This window comes from Spea bombifrons, chromosome 3 (assembly GCF_027358695.1).
Source record: "Spea bombifrons isolate aSpeBom1 chromosome 3, aSpeBom1.2.pri, whole genome shotgun sequence".
NCBI classification, from domain to species: Eukaryota; Metazoa; Chordata; class Amphibia; order Anura; family Pelobatidae; genus Spea; species Spea bombifrons.
Genome location: NC_071089.1, coordinates 121399542 through 121422524, shown reverse-complemented (window position 1 = coordinate 121422524; position 22983 = coordinate 121399542). Strand labels below are relative to the sequence as shown.

Genomic DNA, 22983 nt, shown 5'->3' with positions numbered 1-22983 from the left:
TTCCTCTCTGGCAATGGTTTAATGTCGCTAACACCCCAAATAAATAAACATTTTAAAAAACTTCAATGAAAAGCTGTAGCCCTACCATTGCCCTCTCCCCCGTAAACAGTTGGACAACTAGATTTGAAAACCCACCGGTCCAGAGGCCCCTTGGAATCCTGGGTGAGATAGGGTTCCCTTCCAGTATCTGGTTTCTGTAGTGTAGTGGTTATCACGTTCGCCTCACACGCGAAAGGTCCCCGGTTCGAAACCTGGCAGAAACATTATGTATTTCTTCAGACCGGGGCCGACTCGCTGCTCTTAGCCTCGTTTACAGGGTTGGAACTGGGAGGAGAACAGCATGTGACATGTGTGTGTATTTGCATTTATGAGTAAGTGTATCATCTAGACTACAAAACCAGCACCCACCTGAAGCAGCAGAGTGGCGCAGCGGAAGCGTGCTGGGCCCATAACCCAGAGGTCGATGGATTGAAACCATCCTCTGCTAAATACTTTTTTTTTTTTTTTCGTGATTGGGTTTTACAAAAGGAACACCATATTTCTTGGCGTATTATTTATAAAGTATTTTAGATATAAGTGCAAGACTTCCAAGTGAAAAGTGATAAGTAAAAGGTAATAAGTCAACAGCCGCCTAACACAGACCCGCAGTTTCCCCCGGTGGTGCCCGTGCTCCCCCTGGGCGGGGAAAGAGTTTTCTCACACAGTGCCAGGCGCCACAGCAGTGAGCTGCAGGCACGCGTTAGACGGCATAGATGTCTGCGAAGCCCCAGTGCTGCTCGGCCAGTCCCCGGACCAATAAAATCTGCAAGAGAGGTAAGGGGGTGCGGGAAAGTGAATGGGAAACCAAGCTTTCCCTCTCTCTCTTAGCCAAAAGACCAAGAAGCGAGGCTTACCCCAATTTTTTTATTTTATTGAAGCCCCGAGGTCAGTGCTTCGCTGCGAAGGAAAAATAAAAAAGCGCCAAGTGCCAAAGTGCCGTAAGGCCACAGTGGACACCAGGTCCCCTTCTTCATTTTCTTCGGGGGTTGCACTTTCTTCGGGGGTTGATCTTCTTGGTCCCTCCCCACGCAAATAATTGGGACCACTGGAATACTCTATTACAGCCTTGCTGTTATGTATTAATAAATGAAATAGTGTGAAACTACATACAAAAAGCACGCCCCGAGGAAGTCCCAGCCCTTCGGCTAGCGTGGTAAAAAACTTTTCCCGTATTCACTGCACAGCGAGCCAAAAGGCAGGGGCCAGCGCAGAAAAAAATAAAGACGCATAGAGGAGTCGGAGACGTGACATGTGAAAGGAGAAGCGCGTTTAATACTTACACCTTGCACACAGCGCCCAATCCTGGACCAGAAACCGCAAAACTAAAACAGCCCCAAGAACTGGTTTCATTAAGGAAACAATCACCACCAACCTCCAAGAGCCTTTCAATAGAGTGGCGGTGAGTTACGACCAGCATGCATCACACCATATGTAACACAATATGCAGATCATATGCAAATTATACAACCAACACCAATTTACACAATCCTGCCATCAGAACCAATAATATTGGTTGGACGAGCAAGCAGTGGAGGGAAACTGGGATTTAGAGAACTCAGGGTGTCGCAGTGTCGCAGTGTCGCAGTGTCGCAGTGTCGCAGTGTCGCAGTGTCGCAGTGTCGTCACCCTGTACATCTAATCAGGTACATGGTGACTTAAACATAAATGTGAGCGGAGGAACCGGATATTGCACTGTGATTGGTGTCTGCTGTCACCTGCTGGAAATATGTAATGCAATCCAGGGGTCCGCTGTCTGTAATGGAAAATACAGTCTCCAGGCGCCCCCCAAGTCCCAACCATATATAAAGGGGGAAAGACATACAGTCTATTTTTACAACCACTTTCCATTGTAATTGAAGTAGCCGCACTCACATGTGCCACCAGCCGCCCTCTCCAACCCAGATCTATCCTCTTTCTTCTCCCATCTGGGTCGGCATATCTGGGAATGTCTAGGTATGGGGATGTCTCAACTGGTTTGGGGTCTTCTGTTATGAATCTATAATTACTCCACTATTAGTCAATAACAGAATTGTTTCTGGTCACTGGCACCTGCCTGCTCATGGTTAATAAATAGGACATTAACGCGATCACCTGGTGGGACCGTGCCGACACCTACTACGTCCAGAGCTTAGAAATGGCCGCCAGATACTTTAACTGCATTACCCTGAGTTGGTCATCAGGATATCTCAGAAAAAGCTCTGCACCAGGGGGATTAGCTCAAATGGTAGAGCGCTCGCTTAGCATGCGAGAGGTAGCGGGATCGATGCCCGCATCCTCCATAAATAGTTTCAGTTCTTCTGTTCCCACAGCACATTTATTATTTTATTATTATATATGAATACTTATAATACTCATAATATAAAGTAGCCCCATCCACGGGTACCACTAGCCACTTTACAGAAAACTATTCCCTCCGGTTCTTCATGGATTAATGTGTTTCCGGTAAATTGGGCTCCAGTAACAGGCGTAGATAATATGCACCATTTTTGTATAAATTTAGTTGTAAGCAGAAACCCTTAAAGCAAAAACTGGTAAGCGAAAAGTTAATTGGCAGGAAGGAGTTGGAAGTCCCGCAACAGGAGAGCGAACGATCATAAGGTGGCAAATTCAGAGCTATTTAACCAGGGGGCCACACTCTGGAGTATTGGTCAGGGTTGTGGGACATCCAATGAGACATTTTTTCTAATATCCTGGGCCTTTCTAAAGTTGCGGAAGGAGGCGTCAGACTCTTCCACCCCGAGCTATTGATAATTTGATTGCAATAAATAAGTGAATGATAAGCTTCCTCGTAGGGTGGGGGAGGGGATCCGGAAACATATGAAGAAGTGCAATTTCAGAGAGAATTTCCAGCCCGATGTGTAATATAGATTGTAGAATAGCACAGAGGTTTCAGCACCGGACAGCTCCACCACACACGGAGCAAGGTTCCTCCAGCATAGATCTGAGTGACCCTTGAGCATAAATCACAGCCTTGCGGGGGTTAAGTACAGTGACAACAATTGTTTTTGGACAAAAAAGTGATTAATGCAATAGTGATTCCTCTCTCATCATCTCCTCTGACTCAAGCCAAGCGTCACCTGAGAGTTCCTGCTGTAATTCCCTCTCCCCGGCCGGCGTGTGGGGGGCTCGCGAGCAGAGAGGTGAGAGATAAGAGTAGATTACCAGGGTGAAATCACCCCTACAATTTCCGGTGCTAATTGGCAAAGTGCGATTATCGGACGCAGACTGGGAAGTCTTTTAGGGGTGAAAGAGGGTTGGAATTTAGCAGATGGCGCATTTGTAGATATTTATAAAAATCATGCCGTGGAATGTCGTGGTTGTCTGACAATTGTGAAAAGAAAGCAATCCCCCAATTTAGTAGCTGCAGCCCTGCCGCTGCCTTCAGCCTCTGTGGTGCGCCGATTGTTAGCGCTTGTTGGCTATTCGACTACGGTCCCATTAATTTCAGAATAGATTCCCTCCCGCAGGGTTTATTTTTTGTATTAAGTTTCATATCAAATGATGAACTTTATAATTCATGCATTAAAAAAACCCACGTCCTTCGAGCCGGAATCGAACCAGAGACCTAAGGATGTCTGGGAATCGCCTACAGTCCTCCGCTCTACCAGCTGAGCTATCGAAGGCCCGAGATTAGCCCTTTCCTCAGGCAGTGCAGAGTCTCAGCATACTGGGCTCACACCCGAATAATGTGGGTAACCATGACAACATGTAACCGAAATATGGGCAGCCCAGGAAAGCCGGTATGTGAACCCAGTCTATTCACCAGCTGCAAACATGGATTTACTGCAGGAAGCGCTTGTCCACCCAACGCATTTTTATGATTACTGTCACACACCCATGATGTAATAAATGAATTTACTGAGATCGAGTCGGGTATTTTACACGCTGCCTTCCAAATGAAACCGGAGCCACTAAAGACTGTACAGCCAGTGAAGGGATTTAAGACAGCTGCAAAGCTCAAGAGAACACCCAGGAAGATTTGGGGGTAAAGCGAAAAATTATAAAAAAATTAATTAAATTAACCCTAATGTGTTTGCAGTCACAAAGTTTTCTGTGTCCACTAGATGGCGCTTATGAGCATAATTGTCAATGTATTTTATTCCCATAATGCATTGTTACAAGTCACTTACATAAAGGATTGAATGGTCTTGTCATCAGAAGTCATAAAGTTATCTCTGAGAATCATAAGCCATCTGATTAAGAAAATTCAAGATACAAACCCCTCTCTTAGTTCACAAGCAGGCAAAAGTGGTATGTAGGTGTATTTCTGTCTAATTATGTGTTTTTTTATGTAATTGACTGTATGTCTGATGATTTGTCTTTCTTATTTATTTTTATTTAGTTCTACGGTGTTGATGTAACTGTCTTAGTTGGAACCTGATATGTGCATTAAACATCTGTGAGACAAGAACCTCAGCCTTCTCATTGTGACTAAGGGCGGCATAGTAGAACACTTCACTGCATCAGTGAAGGCCTTGAGAGATGATAAAGCTGCATGCAGAAGACAGCCATCAAGAGATGCCACATGTTTGCTAAGGGAAGTATAACATTGGGAATGATCACAGTTAAATGACTGAAGCAGCCAGTGAGCAAGTAAAGGCTAAACATGCAAGCACCTTTAAGTTAGTGCAATTAGCAGAAGAACTTGTTAACTGCTACTGAAGTTTAATTGTGCTGGAATCTCATATATATTCTAAGGACAACAGTGGACATTTTTCTTTCACTGGATGGCTTTATAAGACGCTATAAAGACTAAATTGATAAGTAAATGTACATATGGTATGTCACATTTGAGTATTTTTATTTTTGCATATGTCACATTTGAGTATTTTTATTTTTGCATATATCATTCAAGTGTGTTGACATTTATTGTTATGTTGCATTGCTACCATTGCTTGCACTAGAACGTCTTTACCTTTGAAAAATTGCATTACATAGTACTGAACAGATTTAGCATGTCAAACGCAAGTGAAGTTAACCCTGCAGATACCACTGCACAAGACATTGTCAATACACAGCAGGCTGATACAGATGAGCAAGCTGAAGTGGCTGCACAAATGCAACAGCCTCAAGTGAGCACAGGTAATACACAGCTCCTAGACATTAGAAGAAGCCAACGTACACGCATACTCACCGAAAGAGGTAAAGCTCTACAAGACATCAAATTAAATCATCTAAAAAAGGATTTTGAACAGAAATATAGAAGATGGAAATATCACATCAATGGGTTGAAAAGAGCCATTAAGAATAGTGATGATGCAGAATTGATTATTGAAGTTGTGAACATCATTAATGCCACTCAGTCGGAGGTTGACCATATTTATGATGACATAAGAAGTATCTCGAGCCCTGAACCTGAAATCCGGAGAAAAAATGACACGTGCTACGCAATCACCAGAACTGCAAATGAAAAGGCTCAACACTTTCTCAATAACGATCTGGAAGACATACCCTGGCCTGATTCAGAGTCAGTTTTTGAAACCACTGTGTCCAGCATGATCTCAACAACCTCCAGTAAGCTAAGATCTGGTTCTAAGATGTCCAGTCAGTCTTCACTGCAGAAGAAACAAGAAGCAGCAGCGGAAGTAGCAGCCACGCAAGAGGTAATTAAAATAATGAATACACAACATCAATATGAGGAGGAAATTAGAAAACTTGAGGCAGAGGATGCAAGGTTAACAGCTGAGAGAGAAGCTCAAGAAAGGGAAATAGAAGCCGAGAGTGCAAGAAAAAGAGCTCTATTTATTTCAGAAAGCAGCAGTATAAAAATTAAGTTGGAAAGGAAGAAGAAAGAAGTGGAACGACTGGAGGAACTAAAAAGGCACAATGCAGCACAAGCAAGGCTACATGTGTATGCTGAAAGTATCAAAAGTGAAGATGAAGAACAGCTTTTGGCTTCTCTTCCTCAGCAAACAAAGGAAGGTTATGTTTCTCAACCAAGCGATCCAAGTTCTCTTCCTCAGCCATTCCTGCTCACCCAAGCAAGGGCTCCTTTGAACCAACCCCTTTATCCACCTCAAAGGGTTAAATTCACCCAAGATCCTATTTCTCAATCAGCTATATTTACTACCTCTCATGACGCTTCTAATGACCTTGTGAAAGCACTTGTTGAAGCAATTACGGCCAATAGGATTCCAATTCCAGAACCTGCTATTTTCTTTGGAGATCCTTTGAAGTATAATGACTGGAAGTTGTCTTTCCAGACATTAATTGACCGCAAGAACTTACCAACCCAAGAAAAGCTTTTCTTTTTACGCAAGTATGTAAGTGGCCCGGCAAAAAGAGCTATTGAAGGACACTTCATGGTTGGAACAGAAACCGCTTATTATGCTGCCTGGGACATACTTGATGACAGATTTGGAAATCCGTTTGTAGTTGGAAAGTCATATCGTGACAAAATACAAGCATGGCATAAGATTGCCACCAAAGACAGCAAAGATCTCCGTGAATTTGTAGATTTCCTGAGCAGTGTTGACTCAGCCATGCCTTATGTTCAAGGTTTACAAGCTTTAAATGACTGCGTTGAAAATCAAAGGATAACAGCAAAACTACCAGAGTGGTTGAGTTCACGTTGGAACAGAGCTGTCACAAAGTTCCAAGATGAACACAAAGCATTCCCCGATTTCAAATACTTTGTTGAATTTCTTAATAAAGAAGCCAGAATTGCATGCAACCCCATCACCTCACTGCAAGCGATAAAGCCAACAGAACAAGAAAGATCTAAGCAAACCGATCAAGATTATTTTAACTCTCAACGCATTCGCAACTCAAGTGCCAAAACATTCACTACAAGTTCCAGGGAGAATACTAGCGTCCTGTGTGCCTTTTGTAAGAGACATGGCCACACTCTTCAAAAGTGCCGTAAGATTATGGAAAAACCAGTTGAAGAAAGAGTGAAGTTTGTAAAGTCAGAGAACTTATGCTTTGGCTGCCTCAAAACCGGTCATAAGTCCAAAACCTGCACCTCCAGAAGTGTGTGTGATAAATGTGAACGGCGTCACCCAACATGCCTACATCAAGATCGGCAGAATAAAGATCAGGAACAACGAGTTAAAACCGATCAAGAGCAGTCAAACATCAATCAAGGACCTGCAGAAAGAACAGCTGAACTACAGAGGATACAAGAGTCTAAGCAAGTAACGTCCAACAGAGTTATTCAAGAAAGAAGTAACACTCATACCTCATCAGTTATTCCAGTATATATCTCAACAATAGCCAAACCAAATAAAGAGATCCTAGTGTACGCCTTACTAGACACCCAGAGTGACACTACCTTCATCTTAAAAGACACAGCTGAAATACTTGATATTAAGAGAGAACCAGTCAAGCTCAAAATTTCTACAATAACTTCTAAAACAAAGGTTGTATCTAGCCACAAATTGAATGGACTACAAGTAAGAGGCATCAAGTCTGAAATAAGAATCAATCTACCAACAACTTATACCAGGGGCTACATACCTACCAATAGATCACATATACCCACATGTGACACCGCAAGGAATTGGTCACATCTAGAACATCTTGCAGATGAAATGTCTCCTGAACTTGATTGTGAAGTAGGGTTGTTGATAGGCTACAACTGTCCTCAAGCTTTAATGCCCAAAGAGGTTCTCGGCGGTAATGAAGACCAGCCATTTGCACAGAGATCTGTGTTAGGTTGGAGCATTATCGGATATAATAACCCCGACAGTGGCTATGAAGATGAAATCGGTGTGAGTCATAGGATTATTATGAAGCAAGTTCTACCAGCTGTTGACCCAGTTCACAAAATCAAGTCTGAAGTCTACTTTGGGTGTAGGAACAAAGTAAAGGAAAGCATCACTTCAGCAGATATACTGAAGGTTTTTGAGTCAGACTTTGTTGAAAGCAATAATGAAGAAGTCTCTATGTCACAAGAAGACCTACAGTTTCTAGCAACGTTAAAAGACGGTATCAAACAAAATCAGGATGGACACTATGAGATGCCATTACCTTTTAAAGATGAGCCACCAGAATTGCCAAACAACAAGGCTTGTGCAGAACATAACCTAGCTGACCATGCTTCTCGCGGACTAACCACAAAACAACTTGTATTGTCAAACTGGTTCACTGGACCAAGTTTCCTATGGCAAGAAGAACTCCCTAAAGAAGAAGACATCAAGGTGGGAGAGATTGATGATAGAGACCTGGAGCTCAAAATGACACAGGTACATGCAACCAAGACAAAGGAGGAAAGGTCTCTGTTAAATCGCCTACAAAGATTTTCAGATTGGAAAAGAGTAGTGAAAGCCTTAGCGAGACTCAAACGTTGTGCAAAGTGTGTAAAAGGTCTGGCAGAAAGATCCAGTGTATCTAGAAAGACCCATACAGAAAACAGTGTTATTACTTGAAGCTGATTAACAAAAGGGTAACATGATTGTATCTGATTAATGTGTACAAAATGCGTTTCCTCTAAATGTTCATGTTAAGTTATGTGTTATAATATCAGCTCCTTTAAGAATCACATGTTGTGTGATGGTGGGAGTGTGTTTGCAGTCACAAAGTTTCCTGTGTCCATTAGATGGCGCTTATGAGCATAATTGTCAATGTATTTTATTCCCATAATGCATTGTTACAAGTCACTTACATAAAGGATTGAATGGTCTTGTCATCAGAAGTCATAAAGTTATCTCTGAGAATCATAAGCCATCTGATTAAGAAAATTCATGATACACACCCCTCTCTTAGTTCACAAGCAGGCAAAAGTGGTATGTAGGTGTATTTCTGTCTAATTATAAGTTTCCAGTCATGTGTTTTTTGATATAATTGACTGTATGTCTGATGATTTGTCTTTCTTATTTATTTTTATTTAGTTCTACGGTGTTGATGTAACTGTCTTAGTTGGAACCTGATATGTGCATTAAACATCTGTGAGATAAGAACCTCAGCCTTCTCATTGTGACTAAGGGCGGCATACCTAAAGACCTCATTACCATAACTGCCCCTAAAAGCATCAGTGTGGTGTTTGACAGCAATGGCAGCCTCCAGGTCCGGAGATAAAGGGGGTTTATTGGGGCAAAACGGGATAAAACCAGCACCAATATTGCGTCTGCTACTGCGATACACCCCAGGCCGCCCTGAATCCGGGCCGGCGGGCTGGCCGGCAGACGAACATTCATGGCAGCTGCAAAGTTAAAAACTAAGCGGCTGCCACCGGGACTGTCCACCGAACGCCTCCAAAATCGATGCGCGCGGCAACTGTGGCTGTGCGTCGGGACATGATATCAAATCCCGGCGCACAACACTGAAGACACGCCCACCGTCTTCCGCGCTCTCTGCACCGGAAGGACGGGACACAGAAGAGGAAGAAGAAGAGGAAGAATGAAGAAGAGGAGGAAAAGTGACAGTGCCAGAGGAAAGGTAGGAAAATATTAGTAAGTGTGTGAGAGTGATGGGCGTTATGCTGTAGTTTATGATGCATGTTTGTGAATGAGGGTTTGAGATTGCATGAAAGTGTAGGGGGATAGCATGGCATAGGGAGGCTGTCTAAGCATGATAGGAGTGTGATTGCTGTTATCAATTTTTTTTTGTCCAACTGTGGTGTGTTAACAACACTTTTATTAAAAGTAAATTACATACCAAAATTGGACAAAAAATTCAATAACAGTATTAATAGATATATATGATTGCAAACAGCAATCACACGCCTATCATGCTAAGTCAGCCAGTACATGCTAGAACCTGGGCATGATAGGATTGTGATTGCTGTTATCAATTTTTTTTTGTCCAACTGTGGTGTGTTAACAACACTTTTATTAAAAGTAAATTACATACCAAAATTGGACAGAAAAATTCAATAACAGTTTTAATAGATATATATGATTGCAAACAGCAATCACACGCCTATCATGCTAAGTCAGCCAGTACATGCTAGAACCTGGGCATGATAGGATTGTGATTGCTGTTAATTATATGTATATATATGTATATATATATTAATATTGTTATTGATTTTTTTTTGTCTAATTTTGGTGTGTTACTTTTAATAAAGTATTTTAAAAGTTGGGTTTTTTTCGGTTTTGGCCAAATGAATGCAGAATTTTCAGTTTCGGTCCAGAATTTTCATTTCGGTGCATCCCTACTATGTACTAAGCCAGTCACTGAAGTGTTAGGCCTACACCACATCAATGTTTGGCTTAGTATATAGTGATAGGGGTTGTACAGCAGTATTGTCAGTGTCTGGCTCAAAGTATAGGCACTCATTGACGGTGGTACAGTGTAATCCCTAAGTATATAATGTTAGCAGTTATGCTGTACCACCGTCAATGTGTGCCTCAGTATATAATGATAACAATTTTGCTGTACCCCTGTCAGTGTTTGCCTAACCATAGAAACTATGCAGTTTTAAAGTGTGTGTGTGTGGGGGTGCCACATACAGGATCTGCCACAGGTGCCAAATACTCTAGGAACGCCCATGCGTCGTGCGGCAGTCAGGCCCAATGGCTATTCCTGAGCTCTTCGTCCCACGTCTTAAAAGGGGTGGGATAAAGAGCTGAGGCACGGCGGCCGCTTTAATTTCCTTAGGCGCCGGTGGAGTGACTGCCGCACGGCGGCCGCTTTCAATGTCACTCGCAGCCGCTTTGGTGGCGCAATGGGCAACTTGACTAGACTTGCTCCCCAGGCCTTAGGCTGCCAGCCCTCCCCTGTATGAGCCTGTACATGTATGGAGAAGTCTCTTAGTTGAGAATCGGCCCGCGATAGTCTCGCTCAGTGACCCATTCCCTGCCCGGGATCGTGATAACACACCAGGGCGGCCATTCTTATGAGAATGAGTAAAAAAGGCAAATAACCAGCACTGGAAATAACTGAATACTGGCCTCATACTTCATAGGGCCATTATTGGGCATACGGCACATGTAAGGGGTCTGGACCGATATTTTTTGTTGTTCAGGATCGGGAGAAAGCCTGCGTTTATATAGTAACCCCCCCCCCGCCATATCCCGGTAGACCAGTCCGGCCCGGAATGTCGCAAATTCAGTTTGTTAAAAGAATGGGAGATGTAAGCAAAAAATGCAATAAAGGGGAGGAAATAAAGGCCAAAGGGTGCTGGGTGTATTGCGAAGGGTAATTATTTTCTTTCAAATGTTACAACGTGTGAAGAACATCTGTCTGAAATATGGAAAGCTCATGTGATATTAAATTTCTTGGAATACACGGAGGAGATCGCTCCTGCTACAAAAAGAAGACATTCCTTGCAGAGAAAAGCAATGCCGTCCCTGGGTGGGCTTGAACCACCAACCTTTCGGTTAACAGCCGAACGCGCTAACCGATTGCGCCACAGAGACAAGGCTGTGGTATGCTGTGAGATGCTGTGAGATGCTGTGAGATGCTGTGAGATGCTGTGAGATGCTGTGAGATGCTGTGAGATGCTGTGCTGTGCTTCACCATATCACATGTTTTATAAAAGTTTGAAGAAGAGATGAAACAAACAACTATTCTCTTCAACTATCTTCTTACGCTGCAGACCGGGGCCGACAAGACTGTTTACAGGGTTTGAACTGGTTGGAGACGGGCAGGTGACATGTATGTGTATTAGTATTTAGGGGTGCAGTCCATACAGTGGGGGATTAGCTCAAATGGTAGAGCGCTCGCTTAGCATGCGAGAGGTAGCGGGATCAATGCCCGCATCCTCCAGTTATATTTTCTTTTCTTCCTGTCCCACAGCATGTTTCTTTATACAAATAATACACATAATATAATTGAAGTAGCCGCATCCACGGGTACCGCTAGCCACTTTACAGAAAACTATTCCCGCCGGCTCTTCATGGATTAAAATGTTTCCAGTAAATTGGGCTCCGATAACAGAGCGAGATAATACGCAGCTGCCTGAAAACATTATATTACGGGGCTAACGCTAAAAAAAAATTTAAAAGTGAAAAAACACATATTTTCAAATGTATTTTTAATCAGTTTACCTCTATTTTTCCTCTATGGCAATGGTTTAATGTCGCTAACAAAATTGTAAAAAACTTCAACGAGAAGCTGCAGCCCTACCATTGCCCTCTCCCCCGTAAACAGTTGGACAACTAGATTTGAAAACCCACCGGTCCAGAGGCCCCTTAGAATCCTGGGTGAGACAGGGCTCACATCCAGTACATGGTTTCTGTAGTGTAGTGGTTATCACGTTCGCCTCACACGCGAAAGGTCCCCGGTTCAAAACCGGGCAGAAACATTATGCATTTCTTTTTAATTTTCCTGTTTTCAATTTGGGTTTAGACCGGGGCCGACTTGGTGCTCTTAGCCTCGTTTACAGGGTTGGAACTGGGAGGAGAACTGTGATGGTAGCCGTCTGAGACTTGTGGGCATACAAGGATTAATGTGTATTTTGTATTTTCAAACTGATGTTCCTTCTTTGTATAATCCCTTTATGTTTATTGGTGCTGTTTCCTGTCTGTACTGCCATTATCTGGAGCTGATGTTATTAACCCTTTGTTGTGGTGTGAACTATTGTATCCCAGGATGTATTTCATGTGTTTAAAGGTTCCTGCCTTGTATAATCCCGTTATGTTTATTGGTGCTGCTTCCTGTCTGCAATACCATTATCTTGAGGTGATGGTATTGATCCTTTGTTGTGGTGTGAACTATTGTATTGTATGAATGAAATGCCTGAGTTAATCTCCTTATGTTAACTTTCCTTTTATATACAAAGTACTTTGTTTCTAGTGTTTTACCCACCCCTTGTTTTCCTATATAACCTTGTATGCCTTGCAATAAACAGAGAAGTCTTCCCCAAGAGTTTGGTGTGCGTCCATTTCTTGGGTGGTTTGCGGCAGAGTCTTGGGATCTGTCAGCATTGAGCTTAACACTTGGCAGCCTCTGTAAGGGCTGTACTTGGAGGCAGAGGGATCAATACATGCCCTCCTATCCAGTGGCTAAAGGACTCGATGCCTACCCCAGCTCAGGTCAAACCTGCTACCGTCTACTGACCCTTCAACCTCGCACCAAGTTTCCCCTACTGAGACCAGCATCCTGGGGGAGATACAGTCACCGACTTGACCCCGGTCTCAGCAACGCTCCTTTCTGGACGATCCATCCTGGGGGAGAGGCTGCTCCAGGTATCCGTATCGTCACAAGAACAGCATGTGAAATGTGTGTGTATTTGTATTTATGAGTAAGTGTATCCAGGAAGCGTGCTGGGCCCATAACCCAGAGGTCGATGGATCGAAACCATCCTCTGCTAAATTTTTTTTTTTTTTTTTCATGATTGGGTTTTAGAAAAGGAACACCATATTTCTTGGCGTATTATTCATAAAGTATTTTAGATATAAGTGCAAGACTTCCAAGTGAAAAGTGATAAGTAAAAGGTAATAAGTCAACTGCCGCCTAACACAGACCCGCAGTTTCCCCCGGTGGTGCCCGTGCTCCCCCTGGGCGGGGAAAGAGTTTTCTCACACAGTGCCCGGTGCCACAGCAGTGAGCTGCAGGCACGCGTTAGACGGCATAGACGTCTGCGAAGCCCCAGTGCTGCTCGGCCAGTCCCCGGACCAATAAAATCTGCAAGAGAGGTAAGGGGGTGCGGGAAAGTGAATGGGAAACCAAGCTTTCCCTCTCTCTCTTAGCCACAAGACCAAGAAGCAAGGCTTACCCCAATTTTTTTTTTATTGAAGCCCCGAGGTCAGTGCTTCGCTGTGAAGGAAAAATAAAAAAGCGCCAAGTGCCAAAGTGCCGTAAGGCCACAGTGGACACCAGGTCCCCGTCTTCATTTTCTTCGGGGGTTGCACTTTCCTCCCAGGGCATAAGGCCTGCAGGAGGGCCGGATCTTCTTGGTCCCCCCACCCCCGCAAGGATTGGGACCACTGGAATACTCTAATGGGGTCAGACTCTTCCACCCCGAGCTATTGATAATTTGATTGCAATAAAGAAGTGAATGATAAGCTTCCTCGTAGGGTGGGGGAGGGGATCCGGAAACATGAAGAAGTGCAATTTCAGGGAGAATTTCCAGCCCGATGTGTAATACAGATTGTAGAATAGCACAGAGGTTTCAGCACCGGACAGCTCCACCATACACGGAGCAAGGTTCCTCCAGCATAGATCTGAGTGACCCTTGAGCATAAATTACAGCCTTGCGGGGGTTAAGTACAGTGACAACAATTGTTTTTGGACAAAAAAGTGATTAATGCAATAGCGATTCCCGTCTCATCTCCTCTGACTCAAGCCAAGCGTCACCTGAGAGTTCCTGCTGTAATTCCCTCTCCCCGGCCGGCGTGTGGGGGGCTCGCGAGCAGAGAGGTGAGAGATAAGAGTAGATTACCAGGGTGAAATCACCCCTACAATTTTTGGTGCTAATCGGCAAAGTGCGATTATCGGACGCAGTCTTTTAGGGGTGAAAGAGGGTTGGAATTTAGCAGTTGGCGCATTTGTAGACATTTATAAAAATCATGCCGTGGAATGTCGTGGTTGTCTGACAATTGTGAAAAGAAAACAATACCCCAATTTAGTAGTTGCAGCCCTGCCGCTGCCTTCAGCCTCTGTGGTCCGCCGATTATTAGCGCTTGTTGGCTATTCGACTACGGTCCCATTAATTTCAGAATAGATTCCCTCCCGCAGGGTTTATTTTTTGTATTATATTTTATATCAAATGATGAAACTTTATAATTCATGCATTAAAAAAAAACCCATGTCCTTCGAGCCGGAATCGAACCAGCGACCTAAGGATGTCTGGGAATCGCCTACAGTCCTCCGCTCTACCAGCTGAGCTATCGAAGGCTTGAGGTTGCTCTATTCCTAAGGCAGTCCAGAGCCTCAGCATACAGGGCTCACACCCGAATAATGTGGGTAACCATGGCAACATGTAACCGAAATATGGGCAGCCCAGGAAAGCCGGTATGTGAAACCAGTCTATTCACCAGCTGCAAACATGGATTTACTGCAGGAAGCGCTTGTCCACTCAACACATTTTTATGATTACTGTCACACACCCATGATGTCATAAATGAATTTACTGAGATTGAGTCGGGTATTTTACACGCTGCCTTCCAAATGAAACCGGAGCCACTAAAGACTGTACAGCCAGTGAAGGGATTTAAGACAGCTGCAAAGCTCAAGATAACACCCAGGAAGATTTGGGGGTAAAGCGAAAAATTATAAAAATAAAAAATATTTGTTTTTCTCATACTCTTTTCGTTCCGTGTCCGGGTGCGGGGCAACCAATGAGATTAAATCTAATTTATAAAGAGCCGGCAGATCGCGTTGTGCTGTTATAGAGGAGCAAGACAAATAATTACCAATAATATTAAAACTACCAATAACTCAAAGAGACGGCAGAAGGAGAAGACTTTAGAGTCTATTCAGTGGCGTTGTTAGGGGCTGGGGGCAGAGAGGGCAATGGCACTCCTACAATGTATCGCGGCCCCAACTTAAAAGGCCATGTCAGAGGAGCAGGGCCGTGGCGGAAGATCGTAGATCTCCGCTTTATACAGACCTGAAGGAGATGCTGCAGCTTCCCTCCGGCTGAACGCCATCAGTCAGCTTGTTTTATTTGAAAGACATCCATGCAATTATCTTTCCTGCTGTTCTGCTTCAAGTAACATAAACCTGCTTGGCGCACACGGACAATATAAATATGGAACCCGAAGAACAATAAAGAGATGAAAGGGAGATCCCATTTAACTTCTACTACATCTGCTGTGAGGCTCTACCACCTCCCTCTTAGTGGCGGAACACATCTAAACTTCTAATTGCAGACTGTGCGCTCTTGTTCTGACGTCTCTTTACTGAAATACTGCACTCCGTGACTGTCTCTACTTATAGGGAAAAGAAAAACCGTTGGTGCGCTAAGCTAGTCCCAGGCTCAGATAATACAAATATATAATACGAGGCCTACCAAACAGGCGCGAGCGCCCTGCAAATACAGCGTATACAAAAACAAAAACTGTCTGCGCCTCGCACCCTAATAAAGTTGGCAACAAATATATAAACATAATATAAATGAGAGGTTTTGGTTATATGAATTGGCCAAAGCGTAATTAAGCTCACCCGCCACGTCAAGGCACACTCTCAATAGGGTGAGAACCGACTCTCACCTCCTACATAGCGGGCACACAAAGCAGTTTATACGGCTACCAAAACCTTATTAATGTGTTGGGGGAGGTGCAATTACACCTCCTCCCCATTAACCCCTGGACAGCCTCTACTTATTTTTCTCTCTACTTATAGTATAGAGAATAAAGATAATAGTGTGTCAGCCTATAGAGTAAGACCCGGGGCCCTCGGCTCCTGCTGATAACATTATCTCCCGTCAGCCTCTGGGCCGGTTCTCATGCTGACCGATATTTAAACATATTCTGTGCGGGGGATGGAAGTGAGATTGTGTGTTTTGGCTCTCTGTGGGAGGAGGAAAACAACAAGAAGTGAAAGAAAGTCGACATGATGTCAGCAAACAAGATCACAGGGGGATTAGCTCAAATGGTAGAGCGCTCGCTTAGCATGCGAGAGGTAGCGGGATCGATGCCCGCATCCTCCAGTAATACTTTTTTTTTTGTCTCACAGCACATAAAATATGTTATCATAAATACATATAATACACATAATATAATTAATAATAAAAGTAGCCGCATCCACGGGTACCGCTATCCACTTTACAGAAAACTATTCCCTCCGGTTCTTCATGGATTAATGTGTTTCCAGTAAATTGGGCTCCGATAACAGAGCGAGATAATACGCAGCTGCCTGAAGATATTGTATTATGCGGCAAACACTAAAAAATGTAAAACATGAAAAAACACATATTTTACAAATGTATTTTTAATCAGATGCTAGTAATGAAAAAGTTGAAGTTCTCCTCTATGGCAATGGTCTGTCGCCAGCGTCTGCGCGTTTGCCTCACATGCGAGCGGTCCTCTGTTCAAAACTGGGCCGAAACAATACGTTTTTCATTTTAATTTTCCTGTTTTCATTACAGGTTCAGACAGAGGAAATAATCAGCTATTCTCCATCATCTTCCTGCGCGGCACCGGGGCCGACTCGCTGCTGTTAGCCTCGTTTACAGGGTTTGAACTGGGAGGAGAGCAGCATGTGGAATGGATGTGTATTTGTGTTTATTAATCGGTGTATCCAGCGCTTCACAGCATCAGAAAAGCAGATCTTTACGGGGGGCTCGGAGAAATGACTAATGTGATCACTCGATGAGAAAACCACACCAGACATCAAGCAGCAGAGTGGCGCAGCGGAAGCGTGCTGGGCCCATAACCCAGAGGTCGATGGATCGAAACCATCCTCTGCTAGATTATTTTTTTTTCCTGTCATATTATTTATAAAGTATTTTAAAGACTTAAAAGTGAAAAGTGATAAGTAAAAAGTTAATGGCTGGGAAGGAGCGCTACCATCAATGTCTGGCTCAGTGTATAGTGATGGGAGTTATGCTGCACCATATCTGTTCAGTAAATGTTATTTCTTTAAACGTAATTAATTTGTTTATAAGTTAATAATTTATTTTTTTCAGATTCCTAGTTTTCTTCCAGTTTACAAATTTGTGAAAAAAATATTCTTGCCAGCATTACTTTTGTGTGTGTGGGGGGGGCCACATACAGGATCCGCGCCGGGTGTCAAATACTCTAGGTACGCCCCTGGGAAGGAGTGGAAAGACGGGAAGGAGGGAAAGTATATCTTGTAACTTCTAACTTTTCTGTTACCTTTGTTATATTACACCGGGGTATGCGCTGCTTGAGCAAGTGCCCCAGGGGCTATATTGCTGTTATATTGCTGTTATATTGTTGTTATATTGCTGTTATATTGTTGTTATATTGTTGTTATATTGCTGTTATATTGTTGTTATATTGTTGTTATATTGTTGTTATATTGTTGTTATATTGTTGTTATATTGTTATCATATTTCTTCTCCCATTAAAAGTAACTTTATAAATCTATGTATGAAAAAAAAAACTGCCCTTCGAGTCAGAAGTGAATCAGCAACCTAAGGATGTCTGAGAGTCACCTACAGTCCCCCCTTCAACCAGCTGAGCTATCGAAACAATACGGGGGACAGGTTCCGGAGTAATGTCGGTAACCATGACAACACGAAACCGGACTTTGGGCTTTAGTGATGGGAAGTTTGGATCAGTAAAGTGAATCGGATCATTTCAAGTTGTTCGTTGAAATGATCCGATTCATGATCCGATTCTTCGGATCACTCAGTTGGCCCCGATTGGCCCCGCCCCTTTCATTACAGTCAATGAACCCTCCTGCCCGCCTACTCTGGTGATGTCACTGAAGGCAGAGAGTCGTTCAGAGATTCGGATCTTACAGAGAATATCACTGACACCATACTTTTATAAATAAATACATTAATAATCTTCACTGCTCCCAGGATTTAGATTCCCCTCAGTTTGCCCCCCTTTACCTCTAACTGCACCTTAAGTTAACTTCATTAAATTAATTAAATTAACCCTAAAGACCCCATTAACCATAACTGCCCCTAAAAGCATCAGTGTGGTGTTTGACAGCAATGGCAGCCTCCAGGTCTGGAAATAAAGGGGGTTTATTGGGGCAAAACGGGATAAAACCAGCACCAATATTGTGTCTGAAACTGCGATACACAGCGGGACGAGGTAATCATTATGGAGCGTGATGGCATTTAAGGGGCTGCCTCCCATAAGAGCCGTACATGCTATGTGCATGCGCTGACATGTTGGTCTGAACACTCTACTGTGACATTTGACCCTTTAAGGACAATGGGTTGTCCTTAAACCCATTAATGGTAATGCATTATGAGCATGTACATGTATGAGCTTTGTCAGGAGGGTGAGGACGGGGGTTTAATCTTTCTCAAGAGGTCTCTTAGTTGAGAATCGGCCCGCGATTGTCTCGCTCAGTGACCCGTTCCCTGCCCGGGATCGTGATAACACACCAGGGCGGCCATTCTTGTGAAAATGAGTGAAAAGGGCAAATAACCAGCACTGGAAATAACTGAATACTGGCCTCATACGTCATAGGGCCATTATTGGGCATACGGCACATGGAAGGGGTCTGGACCGATATTTTTTGTTGTTCAGGATCGGGAGAAAGCCTGCGTTTATATAGTAACCCCCCCCCTCATATCCCGGTAGACCGGTCCGGCCCGGAATGTCACAAATTCAGTTTGTTAAAAGAATGGGAGATGTAAGCAAAAAATGCAATAAAGGGGAGGAAATAAAGGCCAAAGGGTGCTGGGTGTATTGCGAAGGGTAATTATTTTCTTTCAAATGTTACAACATGTGAAGAACATCTGTCTGAAATATGGAAAGCTCATGTGATATTAAATTTCTTGGAATACGCTGAGGAGATCGCTGCTGTTACAGAAAGAAGACATTCCCTGCAGAGAAAAGCAAAGCCGTCCCTGGGTGGGCTTGCACCACCAACCTTTCGGTTAACAGCCGAACGCGCTAACCGATTGCGCCACAGAGACAAGGCTGTGAGATGCTGTGCTGCTCTTCACCATTTCACGTTTTATAAAAGTTTGAAGAAGAGATGAAACAAACAACTATTCTCCATTATCTTCTTACGCTGCAGACCGGGGCCGACTCGCTGCTGTTAGTCCCGTTTACAGGGTTTGAACTGGTTATATTTCCTTTTCTTCTTGTCCCACAGCATGTTTCTTTATACATATAATACACATAATATAATTGAAGTAGCCGCATCCACGGGTACCACTAGCCACTTTACAGAAAACTATTCCCTCCGGTTCTTCATGGGTTAATGTGTTTCCAGTAAATTGGGCTCCAATAACAGAGCGAGATAATACGCAGCTGCCTGAAATCATTATATTATGGGGCTAACGCTAAAAAAAATTTTTAAAGTGAAAACCACATATTTTCAAATGTATTTTTAATCACTTTACCTCTATTTTTCCTCTATGGCAATGGTTTAATGTCGCTAACACCCCAAATAAATAAACATTTTAAAAAACTTCAACGAAAAGCTGTAGCCCTACCATTGCCCTCTCCCCCGTAAACAGTTGGACAACTAGATTTGAAAACCCACCGTTCCAGAGGCCCCTTGGAATCCTGGGGGAGACAGGGTGCCCATCTAGTAACTGGTTTCTGTAGTGTAGCGGTTATCACGTTCGCCTCACACGCGAAAGGTCCCCGGTTCGAAACCGGGCAGAAACATTATGTATTTCTTTTTAATGTTCCTGTTTTCAAATCGGGTTCAGACCGGGGCCGACTCGCTGCTCTTAGCCTCGTTTACAGGGTTGGAACTGGGAGGAGAACAGCATGTGATGTGTGTGTATTTGTATTTATGAGTAAGTGTATCTAGACTACAAAACCATCGCCCACATACAGCAGCAGAGTGGCGCAGCGGAAGCGTGCTGGGCCCATAACCCAGAGGTCGATGGATCGAAACCATCCTCTGCTAAATACTTTTTTTTTTTTTTTTCGTGATTGGGTTTTACAAAAGGAACACCATATTTCTTGTCGTATTATTCATAAAGTATTTTAGATATAAGTGCAAGACTTCCAAGTGAAAAGTGATAAGTAAAAGGTAATAAGTCAACGGCCGCCTAACACAGACCCGCAGTTTCCCCCGGTGGTGCCCGTGCTCCCCCTGGGCGGGGAAAGAGTTTTCTCACACAGTGCCCGGTGCCACAGCAGTGAGCTGCAGGCACGCGTTAGACGGCATAGACGTCTGCGAAGCCCCAGTGCTGCTCGGCCAGTCCCCGGACCAATAAAATCTGCAAGAGAGGTAAGGGGGTGCAGGAAAGTGAATGAGAAACCAAGCTTTCCCTCATTAATAATCTTCACTGCCCCCAGCATTTAGATTCCTCTCAGTTTGCCCCCCTTTACCTCTAACTGCACCTTAAGTTAACTTTATTAAATTCATTAAATTAACCCTCAGTCCTCAGCATTAAATTAACCCTAAACACCCCATTAACCATAACTGCCCCTAAAAGCATCAGCGTGGTGTTTGACAGCAATGGCAGCCTGCAGGTCCGGAGATAAAGGGGGTTTATTGGGGCAAAACGGGATAAAACCAGCACCAATATTGTGTCTGAAACTGCGATACACAGCGGGACGAGGTAACAGTTTGTTAAAAGAATGGGAGATGTAAGCAAAAAATGCAATAAAAGGGAGGAAATAAAGGCCAAAGGGTGCTGGGTGTATTGCGAAGTGTAATTATTTTCTTTCAAATGTTACAACATGTGAAGAACATCTGTCTGAAATATGGAAAGCTCATGTGATATTAAATTTCTTGGAATACGCTGAGGAGATCGCTGCTGTTACAGAAAGAAGACATTACCTGCAGAGAAAAGCAAAGACGTCCCTGGGTGGGCTTGAACCACCAACCTTTCGGTTAACAGCCGAACGCGCTAACCGATTGCGCCACAGAGACAAGGATGTAAGAACCCATGCTGCGCTTCACCATTTCACATGTCTTATAAACGTTTGAAGAAGCGATGAAACAAACAACTATTCTCCATTATCTTCTTACGCTGCAGACCGGGCCGACTCGCTGCTGTTAGTCCCGTTTACGGGGTTTGACCTGGTTGGAGACGAGCAGGTGACATGTATGTGTATTAGTATTTAGCGAAATAGCACAGAGCATGGGGGATTAGCTCACATGGTAGAGCGCTCGCTTAGCATGCGAGAGGTAGCAGGATTGATGCCCGCATCCTCCAGTTATATTTTCTTTTCTTCCTGTCCCACAGCATGTTTCTTTATACAAATAATACACATAATATAATTGAAGTAGCCGTATCCACGGGTACCACTAGCCACTTTACAGAATACCATTCCCTCCGGCTCTTCATGGATTAATGTGTTTCCAGTAAATTGGGCTCCGATAACAGAGCGAGATAATACGCAGCTGCCTGAAATCATTATATTATGGGGCTAACGCTAAATTTTTTTTTACATTTTTAATCCTAGTTATGGCAGGAGATTTCAATTCAATTCCAGATATTAGCATGGACAAAATTGTAAGAAGAGGTGAGACCCTTGATCAAAGAATAGTAAGATCGGCTAAACGTTTAAGTCAGTTTTTCAAAAAAAATAATCTTTATGATAACTGGAGAGTTTTTAATCGTACATTAAAGGAATTTACTCATTTTTCCAAACTTCATGCCTCGTATGCGCGCATAGATTTGATGATAGGAAACTGTTCTTTAATTAACAACACTAAAAAAATCCTCATTAAAGATATATTATGGTCAGACCATAACGCTATTGTTTGTGAGACTTTTTCTAACAATCCGAAGAAACTCCCCAGAGATTGGAGGTTAAACCATTCCATTTTGAATAAACAACACCATATTCAATCTTTACAAAGATTAATAGACCTATATTTTCAAGAAAATGATGATAAATTAATATCCCGATCCACTCTATGGTGCGCCTTTAAGAGCGTCGTTCGGGGTTATCTCATTAAAATCGGTAAAATAGAAAATAGTAAAAGAGGCCCAGAATTATCCACTCTGTATATTAATCTTTACGATCTCACCAAATTGAATAAATTATCTCCAACTAAATTCAGATCAAATAAGATTCAACATCTAAAGACAAAAATAAGAGATCTAGAATTTGACAAAATCAGCAGAAATCTTGAAAAATTAAAACGGTGTTATTTTAAAAATAACAGAGTGGATAAAGTACTAACTAACAGGCTCAAGAAAAAACAAGCCAATAAGCGTATTTACAAGATTGTGGAAAATAATAGGATTTTTACCTCTCCAGAAACTATCGGGCAGGCCTTCAATAGATACTCTGCTACTTTATATAATTTGAACAACAATAGTAAACTAGAAGAAATTCAAGAGTATCTGAAAACAATACCTATATCTAAACTGAATAAAGATCAAATAAATCCATTGAATAAACCGATAGAAGAGTCAGAAGTTATTAAGATAATAGATAAGAGTAAGAACAATAAAAGCCCAGGCCCAGATGGGTTCAGCGGTCTCTTTTACAAAACATTTAAACGGGAGATTGTGACATATCTAATTGATTACTATAT

General features: G+C 43.0%; 8 non-coding genes across 8 annotated transcripts; 6 read left to right on the top strand and 2 right to left on the bottom strand.

The window, feature by feature from the left end:
* Positions 1–190: 190 nt before the first annotated feature.
* TRNAV-CAC (transfer RNA valine (anticodon CAC)) lies at positions 191–263 on the top strand. The gene has a single exon. It is a non-coding gene; the product is annotated as a tRNA-Val (tRNA).
* A 1982-nt stretch (positions 264–2245) lies between these two features.
* On the top strand, positions 2246–2318 carry TRNAA-AGC (transfer RNA alanine (anticodon AGC)). Its single transcript has one exon. It is a non-coding gene; the product is annotated as a tRNA-Ala (tRNA).
* A 1258-nt stretch (positions 2319–3576) lies between these two features.
* Positions 3577–3662, bottom strand: TRNAY-GUA (transfer RNA tyrosine (anticodon GUA)). Its single transcript is given in 2 exon segments — positions 3577–3612; positions 3626–3662. It is a non-coding gene; the product is annotated as a tRNA-Tyr (tRNA).
* Positions 3663–11618: 7956 nt separating this feature from the next.
* TRNAA-AGC (transfer RNA alanine (anticodon AGC)) lies at positions 11619–11691 on the top strand. Its single transcript has one exon. It is a non-coding gene; the product is annotated as a tRNA-Ala (tRNA).
* Positions 11692–12156: 465 nt separating this feature from the next.
* On the top strand, positions 12157–12229 carry TRNAV-CAC (transfer RNA valine (anticodon CAC)). The gene has a single exon. It is a non-coding gene; the product is annotated as a tRNA-Val (tRNA).
* Positions 12230–14677: 2448 nt separating this feature from the next.
* Positions 14678–14763, bottom strand: TRNAY-GUA (transfer RNA tyrosine (anticodon GUA)). The gene is given in 2 exon segments: positions 14678–14713; positions 14727–14763. It is a non-coding gene; the product is annotated as a tRNA-Tyr (tRNA).
* A 1683-nt stretch (positions 14764–16446) lies between these two features.
* Positions 16447–16519, top strand: TRNAA-AGC (transfer RNA alanine (anticodon AGC)). The gene has a single exon. It is a non-coding gene; the product is annotated as a tRNA-Ala (tRNA).
* Positions 16520–20068: 3549 nt separating this feature from the next.
* Positions 20069–20141, top strand: TRNAV-CAC (transfer RNA valine (anticodon CAC)). The gene has a single exon. It is a non-coding gene; the product is annotated as a tRNA-Val (tRNA).
* Positions 20142–22983: the final 2842 nt, after the last annotated feature.